Source organism: Rhincodon typus, chromosome 38, assembly GCF_021869965.1.
Source record: "Rhincodon typus isolate 14 chromosome 38, sRhiTyp1.1, whole genome shotgun sequence".
In the NCBI taxonomy this organism is placed as follows: domain Eukaryota; kingdom Metazoa; phylum Chordata; class Chondrichthyes; order Orectolobiformes; family Rhincodontidae; genus Rhincodon; species Rhincodon typus.
The window spans coordinates 10,812,127-10,826,804 of NC_063369.1; the positions used below are offsets into that span (position 1 = coordinate 10,812,127).

Here is a 14,678-nt window from a genome sequence, read left to right on the forward strand (position 1 = left end):
GTTTCAAAGCTGTTCTCTCCTTCCAATGTAAAAGTAATAAAGAGAAAGATTAGTTTCATGCTTTGACAGTGAATTGGAATTCTTTAACTTCAAATATCCATTTTCAATCACCTTTAAATTCTTCGTTAGTCTCCGGGCAATGACAATCCCGCTGAAGGTGAATGCAGGAGGGCAGGCCACACTTAAAACATTCCCTTGTGAGACTCCCCCTTTCACTGCTCCAAGCTGCAAAACAATGTTGGAGAGAGTAAAGGAACTAATATCAAGTGCAAAGTTTGTTACCAGATTTATTCTAAGTGTGGTGAGGGGTAGGGGGCAAGTGTGAGAGTCTCTTTCTACAGGCCCCTTTATTAATGGGAGTGTTTATGTCTTTAACAATACTAGTTATGAAAGTCAAGCTGTTCAATGATGAAAAGATTTGTTAATCTAAATAAGAGAGATAGAGAGAGGTGGTGGCATTGCGGTAATGTCACTGGACCAGGAATCCAGTTGTTCTGAGAGCTTGTGGAACAATGGTACTTTTTTAAAAATTCATTTGTGGGATGTGGACGTCGCTGGCTGGCCAGCATTTATTGTCCGTCCCTAGTTGCCCTTGAGAAGGCGGGGGTGAGCTGCCTTCTTGAACTGCTGCAGTCCACCTATTGTAGATTGACCCACAATGCCCTTAGGGAGGGAATTCCAGGATTTTGTCCCAGCAACAGTGAAGGAACGGTGATATATTTCCAAGTCAGGATGGTGAGTGACTTGGAGGGGAACTTGAGGGTGGAGGTTTCCATATATCTGCTGCCCTTGTCCTTCTATATGGAAGTGGTCATGGGTTTTGAAAGTGCTGTCTGAGGATCTTTGGTGAATTTCTGCAGTGCATCTTGTAGATAGTACACACTGCTGCTACTGAGTGTCGGTGGTGGAGGGAGTAGATGCTTATGGATGTAATACCAATCAATTGGGCTGTTTTGTCCTGGATGGTGTCAAGCTTTTTCAGGGTTGTTGGGGCTGCACTCATCAAGGCAAGTGGGGAGTATTCCATCACACTCCTGTCTTGTGCCTTGTAGAAGGTGGACAGACTTTGAAGAGTCAAGAGATGAGTTACTTCCTGCAGTATTCCTAGCCTCTGATCTTCTCTTGTAGTCACTGTGTTTATGTGGTGAGTCCATTTGAGTTTCTGGTTAATGATAACCCCCAGAATGTTGATAGTGGGGGATTCAGTGATGGTAACATGGTTGAATGCCAAGGGGTGGTGGTTAGATTGTCTCTTATTGGTGATGGTCATAGCCTGGCATTTGTGTGGCGCAAATGTTACTTGCTACTTGTCAGCCCAAGCCTGGATATTGTCCAGATCTTGTTGCATTTGAACATGAACTACTTCAGTATCTGAGGAGTCACGAATGGTGCTGAATATTGTGCAATCATTGGTGAACATCCCACTTCCGACCTTATGATGGAGGGAAGGTCATTGATGAGGCAGCTGAAGATGGTTGGGCCTAGGACACTACCCTGAGGAACTCCTGCAGAGATGTCCTGGAGCTGAGATGACTGAACTCCAACAACCACGACCATCTTCCTATGTGTCAGGTATGACTCCAACCACCGGAGAGTTTGCCCCCTGATACCCATTGATTCCAGTTTTGCCAGGGCTCCTTGTTGCCACACTCGGTCAAATGCAGCCTTGATGTCAAGGGCTGTCACTCTCACCTCACCTCTGGAATTCAGCTCTTTTGTCCATGTTTGAAGCAAGGCTGTAATGAGGTCAGGAGCTGAGTGGCCCTGGCAGAACCCAAACTGGGCGTCACTGAGCAGGTTATTGCTGAGCAGGTGCTGTTTGATAGCACTGTTGGTGACACCTTCCATCACGTTACTGATGATCGAGAGGAGACTGATGGGGCGGGAATTGGCCGGGTTGGATTTGTCCTGCTTTTTATGTACAGGACATACCTGGGCAATTTTCCACATTGTCGGGTAGATACCAGTGTTGTAACTGTACTGGAACAGCTTGGCTCGGGGAGCGGCAAGTTCTGGAGCACAAGTCTTCAGTACTATTGCCGGAATGTCGTCAGGGCCCATGGCCTTTGCAGCATCCAGTGTCTCCAACCGTTTCTGGATATCATGTGGAGTGAATTGAATTGGCTGAAGACTGGTATCTGTAACGCTGGGGACCACTGGAGGAGGCTGAGATGGATCATCCACTCGGCACTTCTGGCTGAAGATTGCTGCGAATGCTTCAACCTTATCTTTTGCACTGATGTGCTGGGCTCTTCCATCATTGAGGATGGGGATATTTGTGGAGCCTCCTCCTCCAGTGAGTTGTTTAATTGTCCACCACCATTCACGACTGGATGTGGCAGGACTGCAGAGCTTAAATCTGATCTGTTGGTTGTGGGATCGCTTAGCTCTGTCTATCACTTGCTGCTTTCGCTATTTGGCGTGCAAGTAGTCCTGTTTGGTGGCTTCACCAGGTTGACACCTCATCCTCAGGTATACCTGGTGCTGCTCCTGGTATGCCCTCCTGCACTCTCCATTGAACCAAGGTTGACCCCCTGGTTTGATGGTAATGGTTGAGTGGGGGATATGTAGGGCCATGAGGTTACAGATTCTGCTGGAGTACAATTCTGCTGCTGTTGATGGCCCACAGCGCCGCATGGATGCCCAGTCTTGAGCTGCTAGATCTGTGCGAAGTCTGTCCCATTTAGCACGGGGATAGTGCCACACAACACGATGGAGGTTACTCTCAATGTGAAGGTGGGACTTCATCTCCACAAGGACTGTGCAATGGTCACTCTTACCGATACTATCATGGACAGATGCAATTGCAGCTGGAAGATTGGTAAGGATGAGGTCGAGTATGTTTTTCCCTCTTGTTGGTTCCCTCACCACCTGCCGCAGACCCAGTCTAGCAGCTATGCCCTTTAGGACCCGACCAGCTCGATCAGTAGTACTGCTGCTGAGCCGCTTTTGGTGGTGGACACTGAAATCCCCCACCCAGAGTACACTTTGTGCCCTTGCCATCTTCAGTGCTTCCTCTAAGTGTTGTTCAACATTGAGGAATACTAATTCATCAGCTGAGGGAGGACAGTCAATTTTGGCACTAACCCCCAGATGTTAGTGAACAGGACTTGGCAGGGTCGACAGGGCTGTTTCTGCTGCTGTCTTTTCCGGTGCCATGGTTGATGCCAAGTGATCTGTCCAGTTTCATGAGACTTTGTAGCGATTGGTACATCTGAGTGGCTTGCTCGGCCATTTCAGGGGGCAATTGAGAGTCAACCACATTGCTGTGGGTCTGGATTCACATGTAGGCAAGACCAGGTGAGGGTGGCAGATTTCCTTCCCTGCAGGACAGTAGTGAACCAGATGCGTTTTTCTGACAATCGACAATGATCTCATGTGGTCAGTAGATTCTTAATTCCAGATTTTTTACCTCTGGGCCAGGTGACCTAGATTCAACTCCTGCCTACTCCAGAGATATGTAACAACATCTCTGAACAGGGTTGCTTAGGAAATATCTGCAGTAAACAAGAACCAGGAGTCTAGTGTAGGGATATAGGGTTGGCCATTTAGGACTGGGATGAGGAGAAATTTCTTCACCCAGTGAGTGGTGAGTCTGTGGAATTCTCTGCCATAGAAAGCTAAAACATTGAATGTTTTCAAGAAGAGGTTAGATATAGTTCTTAGGGTTAATGGGGACAAAACTTAAAGGGAGAGAAAGTGGGAACTGAGTTGGATAATTAGCCATGATCATATTGAATGGCGGAGCAGGCTTGAAGGGCCGAATGGCCTACACCTGCTCCTATTTTCCACTTTTCTCTGTTAGGAAAATCTGTTTCCATTGGAGACTCTTTTGTCACAGGTTTTTATGCCTTGTGATGTGTTTTGGATTTGATACAGACTGGTAGGGGAAAAGATAAAGTAAAGAAGAATCATTAGGCTTGTTCTTCAAAGTGACACCACTTATTAGGCTTTATACTAGACACTATGATACATGCTAATCTTACACCAGGTTCTGTTTATAGTTACAACAGGTAATTACTAATCTGTCTTCCTCAAATGTTCACATCAATTTGCTCTCTGTCTATTTCAGAGAATAACACGTTCTAATGTATTTCTTCCAGTGTTCTTTCCAAACTGTTCTAACTCCACCCGCATTGTGGTAGTTATACCCAATGATAATACAGAGGTTGCACGGGGTCCTCATGTCCTTACAGAGACAGATTTTAAATATTTAGCAAAAGGAATAGAGAATTGAGAATCTTTTATTTTCTGACCTGAATGCATTGCCTAAAATTGAAGCTGACGTGGATTCAATGGTAACTTTCCGTATGTACTTGAAAAGGAGGAATTTGCAGCGTACAGGAAAAGGATCAGGAAATGAGAAATTCAATTTCCCTGTCACAAGCCAGCTCAGGCACAATGGGCCAAATGGCTTCCCTGTCTGTGCTGTCTGGTTCGGAATATCACACTTAGATAGTGAGAAATTTTCACCCTGGGACTGCTTTGCTGAACTTCTGACAAATAAGAGTGGGATTAGCATCAACCTGGGAATAGCTGAAAGTTTGGACTATGAGGAAACATTAGGGAAGGAAAAGCAAGACTAATACATTACAAATGAGCAGAACCATTGGTGCATTTCTCATGTTCTAACTGCCACTTAACTGCGTTGTGCGTGCTTTTTTTTTTACCTCTGCTGAATTTGCTTTACACGTTGAAGTAAGCCTGTTCGTTCTTGCTTCGCTTGAGATAGATTTTTGTTTCTCCTTGCCTCTGGCAGGAACTGAGCTCTCACTCCTTCTTTTGTCCATACTGGGCTATGTGAAGCTCAGCAAGCTATCGACTGGATACTTGCTCGTAGCTTGTTACTGCGACAGAGAAAATATTGCATTCAGTATCCCCCATCAGAATTACTCACTGCTCTATTGTTATGCCTGTGATGATGCTGTCACTTGAAGAGGTGTAATTTTTCCTGGTTTTTTTTAAGAGAAAGATTGAATGAGAGGCACCTAGCATTCTGTAGTAACATAAACATCTTGTGAGGCATTGGGTATTTTTTAAACTGGAATAATAAAAGCAGCCTGGCTGGGTGTGGTCAGCTCTCACAGACCAGGAGTTCGAGTTTTTTTTTAGCTTTTAGATTCAGCAGAAACTGTTGGAATCCTGAAGAAGTAAGAGTTACTTTTCCCCCTCTCTCAGTTACAGCCAGAAGCTGGGGTTTCTCTTCCTACTGTGGGTGTTGTATATAAGACAAACTGTTTTCTGAATTTGCCTTTTGCCCAAGGAGTGCGTTTATGGGATGTTACTATATTGGAACAGATAATGAGTAATAGTTGCTGTATCTATTATTGTGTTAAGTTTTTCAGTACAGTTAAGTTATTCTAAGTTCTTCTTTCTTTTGTTTTATTTTAACTATAATGTTGAATAAATGGTGTTTCACTTAATGTGGAGTAGTTTGACCAGTCAAATTGCATCTGGAACAGGCATTTCCCATTTGCCTTTAAAATAAGAAAAAGTTAGGGTCTAGGTTACCTTTTTAAAAATATTTTGAGGGTGTCTGGGCTGGTCCATAACTCACCCATTGCCTGTGTTGATCTGCAGAAGATGTCTGAATGGTCATTTAACTTAGCGTGATTGTTGTTTCAAATTCCTTACATAGACTGACAACAAGTTTCCTTTATATAGCACCTTTAATGTAGTGAAACATCCAAGGTGCTCCACAGCAGCATATAAAGCAAATTGTCACACCAAGCCATACAGATAATTACGAAGGCAAATGACCAAAAGCTTAGTCAAATCGACAGAATCATGGAGGCATACAGCACAGAAACGTACCCTTTGGTCCAACCAGTCCATGCTGACCATAATCCCAAACTAAACCAGTCCCATCTGTCTTTGCTTGGCCCATATCCCTCCGAACATTTCCTATTATGTACTTATCCAAATGTCTTTTAAACATTGTAATTGTACCTACATCCACCACTTCCTCTGGAAGTTCATTCCACGCATGAACAACTGTTTGTATAAAAACGATGCCCCTCATGTCCTTTTTTAATCTTTCTCTTCTCATCTTAAAAGTTTTATTAGCTTTCTTAATAATTTGCTGGACCTGCATTCTAACCTTTTCCAATTCAGGCACCAGGACTACCAGAACTTTCCGCATCTCACAGATCTGCAATCTGTTGTCATGTTGATAACTTTTTAAAAAAATTCTTCCTATCAAAATAGATGATTTCACATTTTCACACATTATACACCAAGAGGGCATTATTGGAGGAGTGTAGATATCCAAAAGAGTTGTGGGTCTGAAGGAGATTACAGGAGGAAGAGAGGGATTTGAAAACAAGGATAGGAATTTAAAATCAAAACAGTGCTTAATGGAGACAAGATGGCATTGACAATACTGAGATTATACCGTAGAGGTCACAGAGATACTGCTGAAGTAACCTTGGTAAAATTTGCTGCAGTACGAGTTCTCAATAGTACATAGCAGGGCCATAGTGCACATGTGATGGGGCAAGGGATTGTCCTATATCAATAAAGATTACAATTTCTGGGCATTGGTTCTCCATGACGAAAGTTCGAAGGGATTTATACCTTGTATTGCTGACATCTTTGAAATAGATTTCTGATCATTTGTTTGTGAGAGCTGTTTGCGCGCACATTGGCTGTTGTATTTCCTTTTAGATCAGTAATCATACTTCTAAAGTACCTCAATGGTGATAAACTGCTTTGGAAATGTCATGAAAGGTGCTATATAAATGCAAATCTCTCCATCCTTGCCATTGAATGCTATTCATGTGGTGTAGTAAAATCTTTGAATAAACATAGACCATAAAGGCATGCCATACTGCACATATGCTCAAATAAGGAAACAAAAGGAGGTGTAGATTTAAATAGGACAGGTATAAAGAAGGCCTAGGGCTGACAGATTTTTATGTCCAACTCAATGACATTACGTTTGCATTGCACAGTGCTTCCTCCCTCTCATTGACTTTGTCCCACTTCTGCTGAAGGTATTAGCTCTTGTCGTGGTAAATGCTGGGGAGGGCATTCCACTTTAGGGGCATCACAGCCAAGTTCAAACTCAACAGCAGGTTTGGTCTCACCCAATAAATGCGTTCACATATTCTCCAGCTGAATGTCAGGGGAACAATTCAGGCTGCGGAGCCTTTCTGTGCTTCCCAGATCCAACATGAGGCGTCTGTAACCAAATGTAGTGCTGAAATCAAATAACTTAGCGGAAAACTCTTAATGTGTTGTCCTCAGGAACTGAATCTTTAACAACTGGGATGCTGAGAGTTCTGACTTTACTGGGACAGAGCTCTTATAGACATCCAGGACCGTTTTCAAATGCACTGTTACTTCACCATAGATGTGTCAAAACACTGGAACTTCCTACTGAACAGTATTACAGACTGTGGTAGTTTGAGAAGGTTCACCACTATATTAGAGCCATAGAGTCATACAGCATGGAAACAGACCCTTCGGCCCAACCAGTCCATGCCAACCATAATCCCAAACTAAACTAGTCCCACCTGCTTGTGCTTGGTCCATATCTCTCCAAACATTTCTTATTCATGAACTTATCTAAATGTCTCTTAAATGCTGTAACTGTACCTACGTCTACCACTTCCTCTGAAAGTTCATTCCACACATGAACCACTCTCTGTATAAAATCATTGCCCCCGTCTCCTTTTTAAATCTTTCTCCTCTCACCTTAAAAATATGTCCCCGGTCTCAAAATCCTCCACCCTAGGGAAAAAAACACCGCCATTCACTTTATTTATGCCACTCATGTTTTTATAAGCATCTGTAAAGTCACCCCTCAATCTCCTACGCTCCAGTGAAAAAAGTCCCAATTTATCCAGCCTCTCCCTATAACACAAATCCTCTATTCCCTGCAACGTTCTGGTAAGTCTCTTCTGAACCTTCTTCAGTTTAATAATATCCTTTCTATAACAGGGTGTCCAGAACTGGATACAGTACTCCAGAAGAGAGTACAACAGCTTCTACAACCTCAACAGCAATACCTATACTCGTATATTCTTAAAGATTTCCAGGAATGGGTAATCAATGTCCTTGCTAGCGATGCCCATGTTCCCCATATTAAAACATTTCTGAACGTAGAATATCAAAATGTTTACCTTAGGCTCCAGAGCAAGCTGGTCAAAGCCCACCTGAGTGAATAGCGATACCTGGAAATGATACTGAAAACACAGTCTGAGGCTTCAGTGACTGAAGTCAGCAACGTGTGTCTGCCCTTTTAAAATTAATTCACTTACTTGGAGCCAGCATCATGATGATCATGAACGTGAAGGCTTGTGATAAGGTTCCAGAATGGATTGCTGTGTGGGATCCCAGTCCCAATCAGTGCTAGGCTGCGAAAGGGAGGAGGAGGGGGGGTATTGATCTATTTGTGAGCCCATGAACTAGATCTTAAAAAGTAAATGTTTACTCTAGGTGTTGTTAACAACTTTAGCAATTGGAAAGCCATCCATCAGCAGCTGAACAGAATGAGACAGGAGCCTAGGTGACATCTGCGAAGCATTCAGAACACATTTAAAAGTAAATATTTAAACTTTTGGAAAGGAAAAACTTCTGAGTTATGGAGGAGGGGGGAGCAGTGTAGTTGAACAATCCAAGTTACAACATCTCATTATTCAACTGAACTATGATTACAGCTCTCAGTGAAGGACAAAGTCAATGATCAGGTACTGGATTTCAGGGTCAGGTACTACTCAGAAATGAAATACTGGAACCAAGGAAATATGGTGTATTTCAATGGAAATTGTACCCTGCTGAGTCGCCACGTCATTGAACATGTTATTTAGAGTGACATGTGTACACCTAGTGTTTTGTAATGAACACATGCACTCAGACCTCGCCAACAATAAGCGTAAGGAATTTCTGGGCGTCTTCATCACAAAGATTGAGAATAATTGGGCAAGTGCCTTTACTTTATAGCCTCTCCTCTCTCTGAACTCCTCTTACCCACTCAGCTAATATTCCCTCCATGCTCCCCCTTAGCTCAGCTCTGAACTCTACTTTCTTCCTAACTCTCCGTGTGCCCTTCCTCATCTGAACTCATCCATGCTACCCATCTCTTGTCCCCACGTCCTAAATGCCACTAAAGTGATAACTACTCAGTTTCCCTACTTCACCTTGTATGTGTTCCCCTTTCTGTTACCCCACCTTTTCAAAACTAGCTCATCGTTCTCTCAAAAAAAGAAACAAACCACAGTGCTCTAGGTTTGCAATCTTCAATGTCCCTTTCCTCTCCTGGATGTGACGGTGATTCCCAAATCTGCGTCTACCTTTTCCACAGTATCATGTCTGATCAGCATTTCATTCTTCCCACACAGCAACAAATGGATCTCATCAAAGTCGCAATTCAAATTCCCTCCAAGTCACACAAAGTTCCATAAACCCCTCATCCCTCAGACCGTGAGACACCATCCTTCCTCAGCCTGTGGCCTTTCACGCGGTCACTCACACCTCCCATCCTTTCTACTTGGCAGGAATCACAAGGGTAAGGGGGATGAGATTCAGAGTGGATTTGAGATAAAAAAGACACCTTTTCACTTAGAGACTGGTGAGCACCTGGAACGGAAACCTTCCAACCTCTAAATAATATTTGGACAAGCCCTTGAAATATTATAATGTTTAAGGATGTGAGACAAATTCAGGAAATTGGGATTTGCGCATCTTTAGTGGTAGTTATGTTTGTGCGACTCGATGGGCCGAAGGTCCTTTTCTGCACTGCACGACTCTATGACTGACTTCCTTTCATTTCATATTTAACTGTCCAATCATAGCCAGAGCATCTACAGCAATGGCTTCTCTTCCCGCCCATTTTCCACCTCCATATGCTGGTTATACCACAGTGCCAGCGGTGTGAGGTCAGATTTGATTCATGCACTGAAAATACCCAGCTTTGCCATCCCAATGCCAGGAAAGATGTGGAAACATTGGAAAAGATTTACCAGGATGTTGCCTGGAATGGAGGGAAGGTCTTACAAGGAAAGGTTGAGAGAGCTAGGGCTTTTCTCTTTAGAACGACGAAGGATGAGAGGTGACTTGATAGAGGTGTACAACATGATCAGAGGTATAGATAGAGTAGACAGCCAGAAACTTTCTCCTAGGGTGGAGGTAGCTATTACAAGGGGTCATAGTTTTAAAGTGAAAGGAGGTAGATATAGAAGAGATGTCAGAGGTAGGTTCTTTACTCAGAGAGTGGTCAAGGCATGGAATGCATTGCCAGGGAGGGTAGTGGAGTCGGCCTCATTTGGGGCATTTAAGCGGCTATTAGACAGGCTTATGGATGATAGTATAAGGTAGGGGTGGAGGTTAGATAGACCTTAGGTTTAGGGTAGAATTTCGGCACAACATCATGGGCCGAAGGGCCTGTACTGTGCTGTACTGTTCTATGTTCTATGTTCTCTCTTAGCCCCTCTACTGCCTCAGAGTTCACTGGTCCAACCTTCTTCAGTTAAACCCCGACAAAACTGAAGCTGTCCTTTTTGGTCTCTTGTCCAGGTTTGAGCTTCAGATCCCAGTTTCTCTCCATCCTGAAGACAACTGATTTCCAACTCTGTGATGTCGGCATTGTGTCCATTTCACTTCAGCTGAATTTCCACGAAAACTTACTCTCCTCACCTCCGGGACGACAATCACAATCCTCTCCTGGCTGGCTGTTCACCTTCCACACTCATTAAACCTCACCACAACAGGGCTCTGCCATGATATCCAAGTCTCACTCATCCCTTACCACGTCCATCCACCAACTTCAATTTCACACATGTGCATTTTTCCCCAGGGAATCTTCCTCATTCTTCCCTCCTCTGATCCTTCTGCATTACTGGAGTCCGCATTCTGATGGTTCTGATCTTTGGTTCTACCACTGGTGACTGTTCCTGGAGCCCTTCAGCCTCCACACTCTGAAATCTATGACAGGATGAGAAGAAAGTCTCTTCTGGTGCCAAATTGATCGAGAGTGTTGGGTTCACAGGAATGATGATCGCCAAAAATCTGTCCTGGTCCACCCATGTTGATGCCGTGATCAAGAAAGGAGAACAACGCCTCTACTTCCTCAGGAGGCTAAGGAAATTCAGCATGTCCATAAAGACTCTCACTAATTTTTACAGATGCACCACAGAAAGCATCCTATTTGAATCCATCATGGCTTGGTACAGCAACTGCTCTGCCCAAGACTGTAAGAAATTACAGAGAGTTGTGGACACAGCCCAGGCCATCACGGAAGCCAACCTCCCATCCATTGACTCCATCTGCACTTCCCGCTGCCTCAGGAAGGCAGCCAACACAATCAAAGACCCCTGACACCCCAGTTATAATCTCATCCAACCTCTTCCATCAGGCAGAAGATACAAAAGCTTAAACACACGCACCAGCAGATTCAAGGACAGCTTCTTCCCTGCTGTTAGTAGATTTCTGAATGGACCTCTCAAACTTTAAATTTAAGTTGATCTCATTCTTTGTGCACCTTCTCTGCAGCTGTAATATTGTATTCTTCACTCTGTTCTATTACCCGAATGCACTTTATATGGTATGATCTGCCCGTACTGCACGCAAAACAAAACTTTTCACTGTACTTAGGCACATGTGACAATAATAAACTAAATCAAATAATGTTGCGTTTTGAAGCCGTTCATTCTGTGTAGAGTTTGGTGATAAATTTGGATATGTTCAAAATGATATCAGGCTCCAACGACTGAGCATCCGCAACTATCCCGGGTGGAGAATTCCAAACATATTTAACTGTCTGAGGTAAATGTTTCCACAGCACAGACCTAAATGACCAACATCTTATGCTGGGACTATATCCCTTAGTCATACAATTTCCAGTTGGCAACGGCTGCCTATCCCTGTAAAGCTGGTCTGGAATTTTGGAACTTTCAATGTGGATCACTTCTTATTCTTCTACACTTCAGGGTGCTCAATCTCTCCTAATGAGACAAACCTCTCATCCCAGGAATCAATCCAGTGAACCCCCTTGAAAGTAAGCAACGCCTTCAGAGGTTTATTTCTCTTTGCAAAAATATGCTTCATTCATGAAATTTGTAACAAAAATACAGGGCAGAATCTGAGCAACATGGGCTATGATGACATTTTTGGTAGTATTGGGGTGAGAGCCCTTGCGATGCTTATCTCAACATCTTCAGCATCTTGCTATTTCTTTTATGCTTAAACTAAATGATGAGGCAAGTTTCTCACTAGGTAGTGCTGAGTTCATAGAATCACAGAATCCCTATTATGTGGGAACAGGCCATTCGGTCCATCAAGTCCACACCAACGCTCCAAAGAGTATCCCACCCAGCCTACACCATCCCTGTAACCCTACGTTTCCAATGGCTAATTCACCTAGCCCACACATCCCTGGACATTATGGGCAATTTCGCACGGCCAATCCATCTAACCTCCACATCTTTGGACTATGAGAGGAAATCACGCAGACACAGGAAAAGTGAGCAAACTTCACACAGACGAGGCTTGAATCGAACCTGGGTCCCTGGTGCTGTGAGGCAGCAGTGCTAACCACCGAGCCACCATACTAACCTGAGTTGACAAATAATTATAGTTTGTTAAATGCCTTGTTTATGCCGAAACTTGCCTCATTAATACTCATTTTCCTGTTTAATCAAGTGCACCAAGAGGTTTGACACCAGGAAATCTCGACGCGGAAATCAAAGCGGGGACCTGGTGACTTCAGCTGGCTGCGAGGAGCCTCCATGTTTCTCAGCATCTCCAGACACAATCCAACGGCAGCAGCCACGCCAAGTCCTTGTCCATGGACATTGGCATCCAACACCCGCCAATTTCTTACAACCACCATGGCACCTTCTCTGATCCACTGGGAGGACACTTAGACTTGCGCTGCAGTGCACCCCAGCAAAAGGCCGCTGCAGGAAGACTGTGCAGCAGAGACAGGCTCCGAGCTGTGGTGTTTTGGGGGAGCGAGGCCATGTTGTCTTGCTGTGCGGTACATTGAGACATCAATTGAATACCTATAGCGTTAACCAGCTGTCTCTGTGGCAAAAACTCGACATTTTAACTCAACTGAATGGCCATATCAGAAAGTGGAGTTGGGGCTGAGGATTCCTCAGCCCAGGCAAGGACTTGGAGTCCCAGTACCATCAGTCACGAACACAGACAATGCTTAACCGAGGGATTTGCAAGGGTCAGTAGACTGCTCGGGGCCCGTGACACAGTACGATTATGGCCCAGGGTGTGGGTAATAGGCAGTCTTGTCGACTTGGCTCCAACAATCAGGGAATTTGCGTATTGTCAATCAGGGGGCTGCAAACATAATGGTCAGGATCTGGTCAGTCACGTCTAGGGCCCGCTTGTTGAAGGCACTTAGAAAATTAGAGTTAATCCAATTCAGGGAGTCAGTCCATCAATTGTTCAGCAGGGCAGGCAGGGTATTGTAAGGCAGCAGGGTATCACTACCAAAAGGAGTGGGGAGACAAGGCTGGGGGAGGGAAACAGAGGCATTTTGTAGAGGTGTGGTCAAGGCTGGTGATGGGGTGGAGGGAAATCAAGATGTGTGGCAAGACATGTCAAACAGAGGACATGGCAAGAGTTAGTGGGGAGAGGGGGCTGAGGGGTTATTGGCCATTTACAGCAGGATGGCAGCTTTAAGGTGTACTGTCAGGTTTCAGGGAGGACATATGGAGGTGAAGTGGTGGCTCTCCACATTGGAAGGACAGAACGAAATGGGCTGTTGGGATAGGATGAGGTGAAAGGGTACAATTACAGCATTTAAAAGGCATCTGTGTGGTTACATGAGTAGGAAGGGTTTAGAGGGGTATGGGCCAAATGCTGGCAAAGGGACTTGGTTAAATTAGGATATCTGGTAGGCATAGATGAGTTGGACCAAAGGGTCTGTTTCTGTAGGACTCTATGACTTTATGAATGGGAGAAAACTTCCGAGGAAGAGGAGGAGGACATCGAGGAGGACATTGAGGAGGTGGAAGCTGTCCTTGTACATGACTGGGCTGAGCTGTGTGAGCGTGACAAGGTGGATAGGAGCTGACTGACACCTAGTCCCTGTGGGTGAGAGCTGGATGCAGCAGACCATCATGGGCTGCAGCCTGGTCCTTCACATAACATCAGCATCTGGTTTGCATTGTGAGGGTGAACTGCAGCCTCGATTGGTTTTGTTTGTGTTCACTTCTGGAGGTTACAAATAAAAGCTCGCGTTTGGAGTTGTCTGATTGTTTGCCTGTATGTGATGTTCCCCTAACTGGATAATGAGAGGATGTGTGTCTATAGTGGGCATTAGGGACAAAATACCTGTGAGATAGAGAAGATGTTTCGATGGGATGTAGCTACGGACAGGTAAAGTGTATGGAGTGGTGGTTAAACTGTGAGAGAATGGGGTTATATGTACATCAATGTGCTGTGAGCAGTGCGGCTTTGAGTAGCTGTGCCATATTTGCTGCATGCTGATTCATTCTTGGAGTGGCATGTGGTTAAGTAGAGATCGCATCAAGCACTCCAGATGCCGTAGGGGTGGGGTTGGTGGTTAATGAGACATTCTTGATAAGATACGGTGAGAAATCTTGATCAGCCTTGCACTGAGAATCCCTCCAAAAAAACTCAACATAACTCATAGACAACAAGGTGCAGAGCTGGATGAACACAGCAGGCCAAGCAGCATCAGAGGAGCAGGAGTC

General features: G+C 44.4%; 1 pseudogene; it reads right to left on the reverse strand.

The window, feature by feature from the left end:
• The window catches only part of LOC109928446, a 13,307-nt pseudogene extending 5,018 nt beyond the window's left edge, over positions 1 to 8,289 (reverse strand).
• Positions 8,290 to 14,678: the final 6,389 nt, after the last annotated feature.